This window comes from Lonchura striata, chromosome 12 (genome assembly GCF_050655825.1).
Source record: "Lonchura striata isolate lonStrDom1 chromosome 12, ASM5065582v1, whole genome shotgun sequence".
Taxonomy (NCBI): Eukaryota; Metazoa; Chordata; class Aves; order Passeriformes; family Estrildidae; genus Lonchura; species Lonchura striata.
In genome coordinates this window covers 2,112,175-2,126,007 of record NC_140714.1, presented here as the reverse complement: position 1 = coordinate 2,126,007, position 13,833 = coordinate 2,112,175, and the positions used below count along the sequence as shown (strand labels likewise).

The 13,833-nt window shown below is 43.4% G+C and overlaps 1 protein-coding gene across 5 annotated transcripts in view; it reads left to right on the top strand.

Annotated features, from left to right (window-relative positions):
• The window catches only part of LOC110469855 (contactin-4), a 276,477-nt gene that overhangs the window by 28,352 nt on the left and 234,292 nt on the right, over window positions 1-13,833 (top strand). For 4 of the 5 annotated variants that reach the window (XM_021529011.3, XM_021529016.3, XM_021529010.3 and 1 more), the window contains one exon: window positions 11,874-11,918. The gene's annotated coding sequence lies outside the window, so the exon portion shown is untranslated. Of the gene's footprint in view, window positions 1-11,373; window positions 11,514-11,873; window positions 11,919-13,833 lie in introns of those variants that run through there. The other variant, XM_021529012.4, reaches the window with a different exon arrangement.

The window sequence follows — 13,833 nt, the reverse complement described above, 5'->3', positions numbered from 1 at the left end:
GCTCTCGTGGGATAGTCCCTGTCTCTTGTTTGGGGTCTGGGTTAGGAGGGGCTTTGCTATGCTGAGACCCCAGAACTCAGGAGGATTTCCTCTCTGGTCTAACAAGAGCATCTTTGCACTGCTCACTGCTGCTCCTGCATTCAGCAGGAGAGCCCCAGGCACGGCACTGGCAGATTTGTGCAGATTTGGGATGCCATGGGATCATCTCCTTGGAGCTGAGGGAGCAGCTCTGGGAGCTCTCCCATCCCACCCCAGCCACCAGTGGGAATCAAAGCCACATCTCCACTCGTTTTGTTCCTCATGGAGCTTTTCCCTGCCCCAGCATTTCCCAGCCAGGTGCTATGGGTTGTTCATGGTGCAGCTGGGCAGGGCTGGGGGGGCGGGCACCCACCTGGGCCAGGGGAGGAGCTGGGGCTGCAGGTGCTCCTTATGGGAGGTGCAGGTGGAGAACCCCAAACTCTGCTGGGCTGAGCCCTGGGGTGGAGCAGAAAGGGCTCCCAGGACCTGTCCCTGCCTTGGTGAGTTGAAGGCACCTCTCAGGAGGTGCTGGGTGGCTTTAGGGAGTTGAGGAAGGTGGTGGAGTGAGAATTTTGCTTGAAGAGAGCACCTTTCTGAGGAATAGGGCTGGATAATTGTTCAGAGGGTCAGGCTCTGTGATTGTTTGTGCCTCTGGTGAGCTCTGTGTTTATTTTCCCTACCCTGATGCCTCCTGTGCTTCACCTCCCTTGGTAAAACTCATGTTATTATGTAGAAAATACTTTGGTTTCTTGAAAGTGAGGCTCCTGTGGAACATCTTTGTGTGCTGTTGGCCCCTGAAAGGTGACTCTAATGTCTACTGGTTTTCTTGTGGTTGAAAATAATAAGGATTATTTTGTATTGAGAACCATCTTGGGTCTGGCTAAGTGGGAACAGCTTTAGGATTTATTTGCAAACCATGAGTAGCCCATAGTGGTCAGCTCAGTTTTAAAGCTGGTCAGAACCCTGGAGGATATTTTAGTGAGCTCCTGATCAAACTACAGAAACACAATGAGGTGTTTTCCATTGCTGGGCTGTAGAAGCTGTACCTAAAGAAGATTTATCCTATGCCATGCAGCTTTACATTGTTTTTCCTTGGAGCTTTTGCTCCATATGTCGTTCCTGTATCTCCCTTTTGTGGTGTTTACTGGTTAATTCCTTCCATTCTATTCCATATATTTATGTATTTATATTTTTATATTTCTATGCATTTTATTAAGCCTATGAAAAGAGCACTGAAAAGAAAAAAGAGCAGCTTATCTTTCTTAAATAGCAACTTCTTTTAGACACTGGAGCTGTTTCCTGTGACTTGATCTGTTGCTCAGAGCTCTGGGGATGATGAGCCAGGAGCTTTTTCCCCAAAGAATCCCTGACACTCCGACTTGGAGAGGGCCCAACCTAAACCATGAGCTGCTCTGCCCGTGAGGCTTGAGCAACACCCCTAACATGGTGCAGAATTGATCCAATTCGAGTTACCAGTGCTTTTACACAGATGTGTAAACAGCGTGTGGGGGAAAATTTGGGGTTTGCTCATCAGAACAGGCCGAAAATGGTCACAAATGGAGCTGAGCCTCGGGCTGGTGGCTCCGAGCAGAGCCCGTGTGAATCCCCGAGTGCTGGCTCAGGCTGAGCTCTCTGCGTATTATTAGGGAGTTTATGACCCGTATAAAAACGTCAAGTCAAACAGCTGCCTGCTAAATAATTCAGCATATTGATAGAATGATGACTTTGAAGATGGGGATGTTGGAATTAACTCTTTCAGGAGGGGCACTTGGCTGGGTCCTGGCAGGAGCTCTGTTGTTTCCAGGCACCTTTGAGCAGGAGGTTCAAGGAGAGCTAAAAGAGATAAAACAGACTTGACACTGATGGGAATTTAAAATTAGAAGTATTTTTTTTAGTAGAACTGGTTAAAGGACCTCAAAATCCTAGGGAAAAAAAAAAAAAAACAAGGGTTTGCTTGCCAGATCCTCTAACTTTTTAGCTTTGAAAAGGAAAAATCAAAACCAACTGATTTTTTTTTGGGTAAAGCAAAAACACTTGTAAAAATCTTGAAGAATTTATCAATCTCCAAAATCTTGAATCTTGGCGATTTTATCAGTCTTCATTCTCCTTAAGACATTTGTAGAAATATATTGAGCTGCCTTGTTTTTTTTTTTTTTTTCTCTTGACCACTTTTTAGCCAGCTTTGTTACAGTAATAGAGACTTCAGACCTAAAGTCAATCTGATTTATTTAGATGTAACAAAAGTGTTTGAGGATTTTCTGCTTTACCTCGAAGCTTCACTTGACCCCAGGCTTTAGTTAAATATGTTATTAAAAAATAAAAGGGACAAAGGGGAAAAAACCTTAATTATTGGAAGTTTCCAGTGTCTGAGTGTTTTTCTTGATAGAGCTGAATGTCTCAGCTTATTTAATGTGGGACATTATATATTTATTTATATATATTTATAAAGATATACACAACACATTTATACTTGTGAAATATAAAAAATAGATTTATACCATCTCATTGCTTTATGAAACAACTTATTTGCTTAACTGCATTCTTGGATAAGCTTATACTTTCTGTAGACCCCTTGAACAGCAGAATTCCTCTTTCTTAGTAAGAAATAAATTTCAACTTTGTGCTAAAACAAGCAGCTTTGAAGTTTGGTTGTTTTAATTTGGATTTTTTTTTTTTTTAATTGGTTTCCTTTATTTTGAGAACCCTGGTGTTTTGCCAGTATTGACAGCCCTGTAAGGTGATTTCTATGGGCAGCTTGGATCCCCTGGACATCAGTGGGAATTTTGGAATCGGTTTTGGGGTGGAGCAGGTCCAGAAGGTTTTGGGGTGGAGCAGCTCCAGAAGGTTTTGGGGTGGAGCCGCCCCAGAAGGTTTTGGAACCACTACAGAAGGTTTGGGCATGAGCTGCACCTGAAGGTTTTGGGGTGGAGCCGCTCCAGAAGGTCCCTTCCAGCCCAGCCCATCCTGTGTTCCTGTGCTCAGGTTTCTCCTGGAGGAACTCTTGCCCACACAATGAGGTTGGCTGAGTCTTTTATCCTCATTTTTGGACTCTCAGTTGCCAAGTTTCCATTCTGACCTCCACGAGTGGGATTTTGGCTGCTCTGGAGGGGTTTTTGTGATCCTCAAACAAATCTGGGTGTGATTCCCAGCCCTGTTCCTTCCCTGTGATCCCAGGGAAGCTGCAGGGAGCATCACCCCAGCAAAGTGAAGCTGCCGAGAGCCTTGGCAGAGCCTGGCACCCTCATTGTGTTCTTCCTGCTGAAATTGTTGAGTTTCAGCACTGGGTGCCAGAGGGTCAAGGCAGGAGTGCCAGGCACTGGAAACAGAAAGGAGCTGAGCAGCTAAAAACCCAAAAATCCTGGGCTTCTAAAATGGCTTTAAATGGTGTAGTGCTAAAACAAGCTGAGGATTTGGAATTGTGGAAATCCTGAGGTGGAAGGGAGAGTGAGGATCATCAAATCCAACTCCTGAAGAAGCCCAGGAATGTCCCAGCCTGGTTCCTCTGCAGCAGCTTTAGCCCCATGGGAGGTGCTGATTTAGCCCCTCAGAGTGCAAACACACCTGGGCTCCTTCCAAATAATCCAAATAATCCCAAAGAATCTCTGTCCCTATGGCCAAACCCAAGGGGAAATTGTTGACCTGATCTCTCGGTGAAACACAATGAAGGGGGAAAAGAGTAATTTATACATATATTAAAAAAAAGAAAAAGAAAAAAAAGGAAGGGATTTTGGCAAATCCTATGCTAATTATATTCCACCTTTATTTTCTCAAATTTTCCCTGAAAATAATGCTTCTTATTCATGATGCTGTTGCAATAATTGAACTCCTGGAGGGAGAGGAGTGGGGGAAAAATCTCCCCATACAAATTATTGCTTGAGACCTGTTTTGTTTTGACAGATGTCAGGGCTGGGGAGCTGAGCTTGGTCTGGAAGGGCTCAGAATCACTGGGGTGCAGGTGCTGTGCCTCTCAAAGTGGACAGATTACATTCCAACCCAGTTTTTTCTTGATTTTTTCCTTCCCCTAGTCATAACCTACTCGTTCTGATGGAATAAATAGGGAAAATATTTTATTCCTCATCCCTGGTTCTTCTGCAATGTTGCTGCAGGAGTGGGAATTGAAACGAGGGAACTTCCTGCAGGACAAAAATTCCTCCAGGTATTTCAGTGTTCCTGTGGAAATTCAGGAGAACAATGAGTTAAATTAGAAGAAATGTGAAGGGAGCAATTGAAGCTCCTCTAATTTTACAGTTTATAATATTTAATAACTATAATATTTAAACATTTAAATAATATTTAACTGTTAATATTAACTTACAGTTAATATTTAGAGTATGCTGTTGTGGGTGATAAATACACGTGGCCTTCACTAAAATGTCTTGACTTTAGTGAGTGTTTACAAAGTATTTTAGACTCATTGTTCAGGATTGGCCTATTTTTTGTAAAATTATGGGATTTGTGCATTAAATAGATGGTGCTAAACTATATAAATTGATTTTTTTGTCCTGATGTGCTGCTTACACTTGTCACACATGGGGGGCAGTCCCATCTTTATGGCTTATTTCAGTTAGGGTGGTGGAAATAACAGAGAAAAAAAACTTCCTTTTTGGGTTTTTTCCTCCTTGTTGGGCTTGAACTCACTGTTAGTTGCTGTCTGTTGCTCCTAAATAATGAGATTTTTGGATGTATCAATGACTTAATTTATAAACCATAATTCAGAAGGAACTTACCTTAGAAAAGGTTGTATTTCATTGCCAGTTTTTCAATATTTTTGGGCGTTTTATGAATCTTCTGGAAGAAATATTTGACTGAGACCAAATTTCCTAGCATGGATTGCTGATTAGTGATGGAATTGCTGTGCCCAAGAAGCCCTGGATGTATTTTGCAGAGAAGGGAAGTTTATTGTACCCCTGTCACTATTGACATTCTCCTGCTTTTGGGAATGTTTTTGGGAAGCTTTTGCTGATGCCATGCCAATTTTATTATACTTGCTTGCTTTCCTTTTTGTTCACTGCCTCGAGCAGCTGAATACGGGGAAAATATTGATATTTTTGGTAGTTCATGTATGATTTTCCTGGTCTCAAAATCCTGGGTTTTATCACTTTTTCCAGCTGGCTCTTAATGCCAAAGTGGCTTTTTTCCAGGTTTCCTTAGTGACATCCAGGACTTGCTAAATAATTGTCTTAAAAATGATAATGCAACAGTCCTGTTAAGGTATAATTCAGAATTTTTAACAATAAGAGTTTTTTCCAAGTTGGAGTAGAGGTTTTCTTGGATATCCACTGCCTTTCCAGGGGGACATTTCCTCTCCTGGCTGTACCCAGGGGTCTCACCAAGAGCAGGAGCAGAGTTCGTGTGGCTCTGCTGGTTTTCAGAGCATGAATAAATAGGAATACAACAGTGAAACTTCAGCTCCACCCCTTTGTTCCCCAAGATGATGGGTTAAAAATATATAAAACTTAAAAAGAAAAACGCTGCTTGTGTTGAGGCATTGTTGGTGTGAGCAGGCTCAGCTGGCCCCAGGTTATGCTGAGAACCTGCAAATCTTTGGGACTTTCTCTCCAGCATTTCAAGCTTTGCTTTTCATATTTTTGGTGTTATCATTGTCACATCTCTGCTTTTTGATCCATGCTGGTGGAACAGAGCAACACAAAATGACACCTCTTACCCATCCTGTTGCTTTTTCCATGTGAAAGAGTGGGGGGTGAGCACCTGGAAATGTCTTTTTTTTTTTTTTGTGGCTGATGTGGCCACATGAAACTTCAAACCCCTCTGCAGCCTCCTGTGTCTCTGCACTGCCTGACCTACTTGTGCAACTTCTTAGCAATTCCTCAAAGAAAGCAGCTTGGAAGGCAGAAGACCTTGTTTTTCTGGAGAGCATGGTGCTGAGGGAGGGTGTGGGCGATCTGAAATGTCTTCGGGTTTGCAAGGACAAGGAACAAATTAAGAAGAAGCAAAACAAACAATTTAATGGTGATGGAGCTGTAGCTCCAGCGAGGAGAGGCCGTGGGCGTGCATCCATTTTATCTCGCTGCACAAGATGATTCCTCACCACAGAAGGTCATAAAAAACCTCACTGCTCAGTGCTGGAAGATAGTTTTACTAAAAGTTGGAAATGTTTGATTAGCAGTAAATATTTAAGGCCTTTGTTTGCAGCAAGTCCATACCTTGGCAAATAAGCGCTGAATTGTGACCTCAGATAAAAACCAATGGTAGAGCACTGGCAATGAATTCTCAGGGCTGGTAATTATGATGTGTTGTGCAGACATTCATTACTCACTGCCTGATTTGGTTTTTTATCGGTGACCTTTGCTGTTTGGTGCTTTGTAATTGGTTGCAGGTGATTAGGGAGCTTTCTGATCACCCACAATTTTTGCTTCTGGCACTGCAATTCCAGTAGGAAAACATTTAATATAATGGAGTGGTGGGAATGAGGAATGAAGGGGAGCTGGTGGTGCCCTCCCTGCCCTGGCAGGTGTAGCTGGTTGAGTTGTGCTGAAGCTCTCATGCCAAAATGTGACATGGGGCTCTCCTGCTCTGTGCCATCAGCTGAGACAGACTTTGTCCCAGTAGAAAGTGCAGGAAAACAGAAATTTTAGGAGATCCCATCAGTTTTTGTCGAGCTATGGTGGGATTGTCTCAGAGCATGAGCTTGGGGAGCTCACAAAGCCTCAGCTCCCTGAGTGAAGTTGGGTTTTGTGCATCTTTAGGGCTGCTCCACTGACACTTCATTAAAATTAGGATTATAAACCTGCAGTTTATGGTGATGGTGACTGAAATGTGTTTGTTTCCTTGAGAGGAGCTGGTACAACCCATCCCCTTGTGCTGCTTGGAGAATGAAATGAAGATGTTTCATGTTGGTAGGGAGAAGCCACAAGCCCAAAATGCGACTGTGTCAGAATTGTGCCTTTGTGTCACCAAAGCCTGACAGATTCAGCTGCAATAACCTCTGGGAATTTGATGGGCTCTATGCAAATTTGAGGAGGATCTCTTAATCAGCAGTTTGGAGAGACAGAGGCATCACTCAGACAAGGAAAACCAATTTAATTTGTGTCATTACTTTGCATTTCAAGTAGGAAGGCGATGAACACTTCATCCCCTCCCAGTGCAGCTCCTGGAGCCATCCTGGGCTTTTTCCTGACCCATGGACTCTCCACCTGAATCCCTGTGGGAAAACACCTTTGGGAGAACATCCTTCAAACAGGAGCTTCTTCTCTGTGTAGTCAGCAAAAGTTATTTTACAGTCAAAGTTTTTTTGATGGAGCAGGAAAACCCATTTTAAGAAGCAGAGACAATTTTAAGGGTTATGAACCTTACAAGTTCAATTGAGGAATCAGAATCCCTTTGACCTGCATGGCTGCATATTGATACTCTCTCCCAACAATTGTTGTGACTATATTTATTATCAGAGAAAATTCAGCGTTTTTTTCATTTGTGAAGCAAATGACAACCAACAAATAGAATTGTAAACCTGAAAATCCAATATAAATTTGTAACGCTCATCCCCACTTGATGAGACCAAATAAGAGTTTGACTTTTTTTTTTTTTTTTGGCACTTCTTTTTAGTTAGAATAAATCACATGAGCTCTCTATTCTTGACAGCATTTTGCTTGGAAGTGAAAACCCTCAGTCCCTGGGAGAGCTGTGCTGGGGATTAGGCTGCTGGAGCTTTTCCTTCAGGAGACAGATGACACTTGCAGAATGATTTTGGCTGACTCACTAAACAGTGTTTAAATGCACAGGAAATGCTTCTGCACATGGGATTTATATTTCAGCTCCAGAAAACTCTGTCTGCTCCTTTGAGCTCCCACAATCAATCCAGAGCTGAAATTGGTGAGCAGGAGGAAGGCCAGGGGTGCTGGGCTGTGGCTGGGGGGTGATGCTGATCCAGGTGGTGAAAATTCAGAGTTCACACCCTCTGGCTTTGTTTGGAGAAGCAGCAGAGGCAGGATTAGGGCAGAGCTGGGTGGGAATGGATTTTGTCCAGGGAATATCCTCTTGGAGGAGGAATAGGAGTGGGAACAGAGCAGATTTCCTCCTGAGGGCTGCTGGAAATGAAGACGAGCAAGAGCAGCTTCAGGTACACTTGATTATTTATTAATGAGCCCATAGTCCACAGATTTGTGGTTCTCATGCTTCTTTAGCCTAACTGAGGAATATTGTGGGGAAGGTTTGGAAGCTCATGTTAGAAAACAGGAGCAGGAAAATGTCTTTGCATTGTACAGGGGGGTTGAGATAAAGACAAATCTTCAGTCTGAGGGCTCCTGGAGCATCTAGTTTGAGATTAGAGTGAAGCAAAGATGCAAAATCTCATAGTTTTATTTAATCTCGGTTAAAAACAGAATTTGGAAGATGGGACAAGTCTATGGTTTGGCAGGTGATGCAAAACAGTGCCAGAGGAGGCTGATTCCATAAACCTAAACCCACAACAGTGCCAGGGACAGGAAAAAAAGATAAAAATAATCAGCAAATGAGTTACTGTGTGCTTGCAGTGACCAAGGGAGAATTCTGGGGTGAGGAATCAGCCTGGTGCTCAGCAATGTCCCTGTGCTGGGCCAGGTTTGATTTCCTCCCCTGGGGAAACACCCTCACCCCTTCCCTGCAGCCTGGTCTCCAGGTGCTCTGAGGAAAGATGCATTAGGAGTGGCAGGATCTGCAAATTATGCTACAAAACTTCCAGGTGGCAAATGCCCCTTGGGTTTCCCTGGGAGTGCTGCTTTCAGCCCTGTCTGCATCAGTTTGTGTCAGTATAAACTCGGGGAAATGTATGGATTTCTGCTGGCAGCAGATGAGATCAGCACTTCTCCAGGCTCTCATCAGTGCTCCCTCTTGCCAGCTCCCAGAGAACTGCCTCCACAAAAAAAAAAGTGGATTTTTTCTGTGCAAATACACAGTATTACTGTGAAATGAATCCTCTCTATTTTTATTTTCTCTCCTTAAGTCGTTTTTTTCTCCCTCTTGAAGGATGTGCTGTTCCTTTACATGAAATGAGGCTTGCACAAAACTGAGTTTCTTCTTGGGTTTTTTTGGAAGCTACAGCTTCAAAAATGACTGCAGTGGTGACTGGGGAGCTGCACTAAAAGAGTTTGTTGCCTTTTCCTTTGGAGACAACTTCCTCTCCATGTTCTGAAGTTTTTTTTTTCAAAGGCTTCTGTTGACAAGGGATGCAGAAAATACTGAACCTGCTAAATTCAGATTTTGGTGTGCTGTCTTCATAGTGTCACCTGAGGGAGCGAGCACAGTCTGTGCCCCTCAGTTCCTGCTCCAGGTTGTTTTTCACCTGGGATGAAGGTGTGGGTTTGAATTCCTGGCCAAACCTTCCAGGCTAGGGGAGGTTTCTTTATTATTTATCAAAATTGCTTGGGCTCTGCTGATGTTTGGGGGGAATATAATTGAAAATATTTAGGTTTTCCAGACTGGAAGTTCAGGTTCAGTGCAGCTGGTGAGGATAATGTACAATTAATTTAATCACCATCTCCATTTAAAGGTGGGAAAAGCCCTCTGAGAGGAGTCCAAACATTAACCCAGCACTGCCATGTCACCACCTGAGCACCAAATCTGCAGGTTTTATCAGGAGTATCTTGCAGTTCCTGTGGGGTTAAATCCTGTGCTGAAAGAGAATATTCTGAACATGCCTCCTCCCTGGTTTGAGTCAACATCTCTCTGCCAAGGCAGAGTGTTTAAGAAATTGCCCATGGAAGTGTTCCTGTTGTTGGAACCTGCAATTTCTGAAGGGTTTGAGTGGATGAATGCTGCTGGCTTGAGCTGCTCAGCAGACAGAATCAAAATGCAGAGGTTTTTCAACCAGTCACCTGTTCCTTCTGGCCCAAAATGAAGTATCCCAAGTGCTGGATGGGCATATGGGAGGTGAGGTTTGGTCCCCAGTGAGTTCCCACCCGACATGAGCAGCTCCAGCAGGAGAAAGCAGTAATGAGCTTTATAGTAACTGCACTTGCTGGGGGTGTGGGGGAAGAGGAAAAAAATGAAGATTTCATCCAGAGTCTCCCACGTAAGCTCCAAAAAAAGCCACCCGCGCTTGGTTCTGCGCTCAGGCGTGACGGGGATGGAGAAACAAAAGCCCAAAGCGTGGTGAGGTGCAGCTCTGGAGGTTGGTGTGGCAGGTGTTCTGTGAGACACCTCTTGTGCCTTGGCTCCAGGCCCTGCGTGCCCACGGGGTTCAGGGGTGTCTGGGAGCCTGGTGGCAGCTCCAAATCTCGCTGTACTAAGCCAAAACTGCAGGGTTTGTTTTTTTTTTTTGCTTTGTTTTCAGCAGCCACGGCTTTGTAGCGTCTAAAAATACGCGGCGACGTTGGTGGTGGAACGTTGCTTAACTTGTGCGAGTTGTTCTCCCAAACTTTGCCTGAGTGAAGTGATAAGTTGAACAGTTACAGTAAATAGAGTAATATTTTGATGGGTACAGAAACTTTCATTTCTTCTCTGTGTCTAATTAGCGTAGCTCTGAATGTCAAATATTTACCCGCTCTCCCCAGTGCTGTGCTCACTTCGGTGGGCTCCATCTGGCTCTGCCTGCCTCGAGCCTGCTCCTCATGGAAAAGCTTCCCCAGACCCAGGGCTGGTGCTGGATCCCACCTGTTCCCCTGGACTGGGAGGGAGCTCTTCCCTCCAGCAAATTCAGGTGGATTTGCTGTATTTCAGGAAAACAGAGCTGTGGAAGCTGCTGGTCCATGATGGGAGATGTCAGGCCACGTCCTTGCTGAAAGCTGCTGAGGGATGGGAGTGGTACATCCATGGTAAAGGAAGGCAAAATATCCCTTTAGGCTACCAGGGGTGCAATTCCCCAGTGCAGAATGGGGTTAGCAGCTTTTTCTATCTATAGAATCCCAGAAAGGTTTGGGTTGGAAGGGATTTTAAAGCCCATCCAGTGCCACCCCTGCCATGGGCACACAATGGGCCCCAAATTCCAATGTCCAACCTGGCCTTGGACACTTCCAGGGATCCAGGGGCAGCCACAGCTGTTCTAGGAATTCCATGCCAGCCCCTCCCCACCCTCACAGGGAGGAATTTCTTCTCAATATCTAATTTTCAGGGACTCTCAGGGGCTTCAGTAGCAATCCCATTACAGGAGCAGGGCTGTCCTCTGGCTCTGACTTCTCATATCGAATTGGAATTGGAGCTACAGCCCAGGAGATGGGTGCTTATCTTCAGGCAAAATGTCAGACTTCTTTTTCTGCCTCTCCTATCTGGGATGTGTTGATAGTGCAAAAAAAAAAAAAAGCTTATATTTCCTTATATTATACAATTTTTTCTGCATTTCTGGTGCCCACTGAGTTCTAGTTTCATAAACATCATCTCCATTTGCCATATGTTCTCTGTGTGACCCGTACCTTGCTACCAAACATGTGAAGCTTTAGGTTTAAACCATGTGCTGAACAAATTTCCTGTTTGCTTTTTTTTTATTTTTTCAAATTTTATTAGCATGTGGTTTGGATGATCTAATGGGGCATGGCTCTGCTTCAGCCTCTTTCTGTGGGATTTAGGTTGGTTTGTTGTCAGCTGAGAGCTGCACTGAGTTATCAGTGGAAGTGTTTCAGCCTTTAGTGAAGTCAGAGGTGGAAAAATTAAGGTTGAAAGGTGGAAAGGTTGAACCCCAGGGCAGTGTTTAGGGTTTGGGGGTATTGGAGGAGAGACATCATGGACTGGGGGAAGCTGAATCAAGCACTGGAAAGGACTGAGCAAGTTACTGCTGTTGTCTCATGGCACTTTGAAAATAGCAAAAAAAAAAAAAAATCATCCAAGACAGCCTCTCTTTCTGCAAAACAAATTGACAATAACAAGAATTAATTTAGTGTCTTAAAATATCAGCATAACTAACATTCCATTTGAATTTCTTCTTTCAGATATTGGAAATTTGACTGAAGGCTACATATCATGCACTGGAGAAGGTAACAGTTCTTTAATCCTAATTCTGATGTGTTGGTGTTAATTTCTCTTTATTCTTAACATCATTGCATTGAATGTCAGAGTCTCCTTTGTGTTGTTTGTGCTTTAAAGAATTTGCCCTGGAGTTTCTCTGTGCCCTGACAGGGGGTTTTGATTTCCCTTTTTAAAAGAACATATAAATCTGCATTTAAGTTCCTAGGTATGTATATGTTGCATTTTTGCAATTCTACATTGGAAGGTTTACAGGAAATGTGAAACAGTTTGCCTTCAGCTATTATTGCAAATAGAAATTTGTAAATGATGTATATTTAACAGGATGTATGGAAGCTATAGAATGAGTCTTTTTCAAAAGGATATTGATATTTTGCTATCGATAATGTTTCAGCTGGTTTTTTCTCTGGTTAGGCTCTTATTGTTCTTGTCAAGAGATTTTTAGAATTGGTGTTTAATTAATCATTGAATGATTGACTCTGCAATTGGATTAGTCAAAAAAACCTGTGGTGTTTCTGAAACTCAAATTTTCTTAATGGCCTCTCAGTTTGCATGTCAAAGGGAATCAATCTTGTTAGTGGAAAGGTGGGTTTTGTTCTACAGACCCTGAAATTATCTTGAGGGGGTTTTTCCCAACATGCTTTTAAGTCTGATTTATGTTGTTTCCAAAGGAGAACAAGATGTTTTCAGAGCTTACAATTATTTGGAAAATGAATGTTGTCTTAGTTTTAGATGTTACTACTGTATCTGTTCAGAGAGACTACAGATGGTTTCTGACAAAAATATTTAATTTCTTAATTCTTGGGAGTTTCTCCTTAGTCCTGGGTGGTGTTCACAATGGAAACTGGAGATGGAGATCAAGCAAATATTCTCATTCAGCCCGGCTCTTTTGGAATGTGCTGTCTTGGTGTGAGGTTTTCAAAGCCAGCATGATAAATCCTGTGATAGATCACTTTCTAGTCTTTCTAGTGCTCTGAAAGGAAAAGCTTATTTCTTAATATGAAAGATAACTTTGAATAATGGACTCCTCATCCCTTTGGACAGTACTCCTAAATTAGCCTGAGAGCTCCTTCTCAGGTGAAATCTCATTTCCAGGTTCCCCACAGTAAAAAGGAGACGCTGATCCCCATTTCATGTGGGAAGTGTTTTCAATCTGCTGATGAAAAGTACTTCTGAAGAGTTAGGCAACCTTGATTAATTGAGCCTGAATAAGAAGTGCAGGATCAAATCTCAGGATATTATTTTTAGGCTGCAGCCTTGTGTTCTGCATTCCAAATCCTTAAATGCCAGTGTGATAGGAAGTGTGGAGGACTGGAGCAGACAGTTCTGGGCAGGCTGGTAATGGTTTGCAAATGCTGACACCACCCCAGCCAGGAGGATGGAAATTGCTTTGTGTTTACAGAGCCTTTAACTCTTGGGTAAACACTCCTCATTAGTGAGGATGTGACTGGAATTTGGGTTAAAGGCCTCCATTCTGGTGATGCCTTAGGATTTCAGTTTTTCTATTTTCCATCTGTTTGTCACCCTGCGGTTCTTCAGTGTGTAACTCCAAACTCCACACTCAGTGTGAGCTGCTGCTTCCCCATTTGGGGCAGACACAACAATTCCTCTCCAGGCCTGGCAGTCAAGGACCCCTCACTGCCTCAGGCCAGAGAGATGGGAACAAAAGTGAGTTGGGGGAGCAAACCTGGGGTCAGTGACTTCATTACCTGCAACTGGAATTGGCAGATTCACCCTCAATAGTCAAATGGACCAAAATTATCAAAATGTGAAAACCTGTGACCCATCATCCATTTTTGGGTGTAGCCCCTGGGGGGTTTCATCTGCCCTAAATGTACCTGAAACCCTTCAATAAATAGAACAGCTTTTTATTCCCTTAATTCTGTCTGGCCTCTGTTTTTAGATGGCCCAAAAGGCATTAGTGGC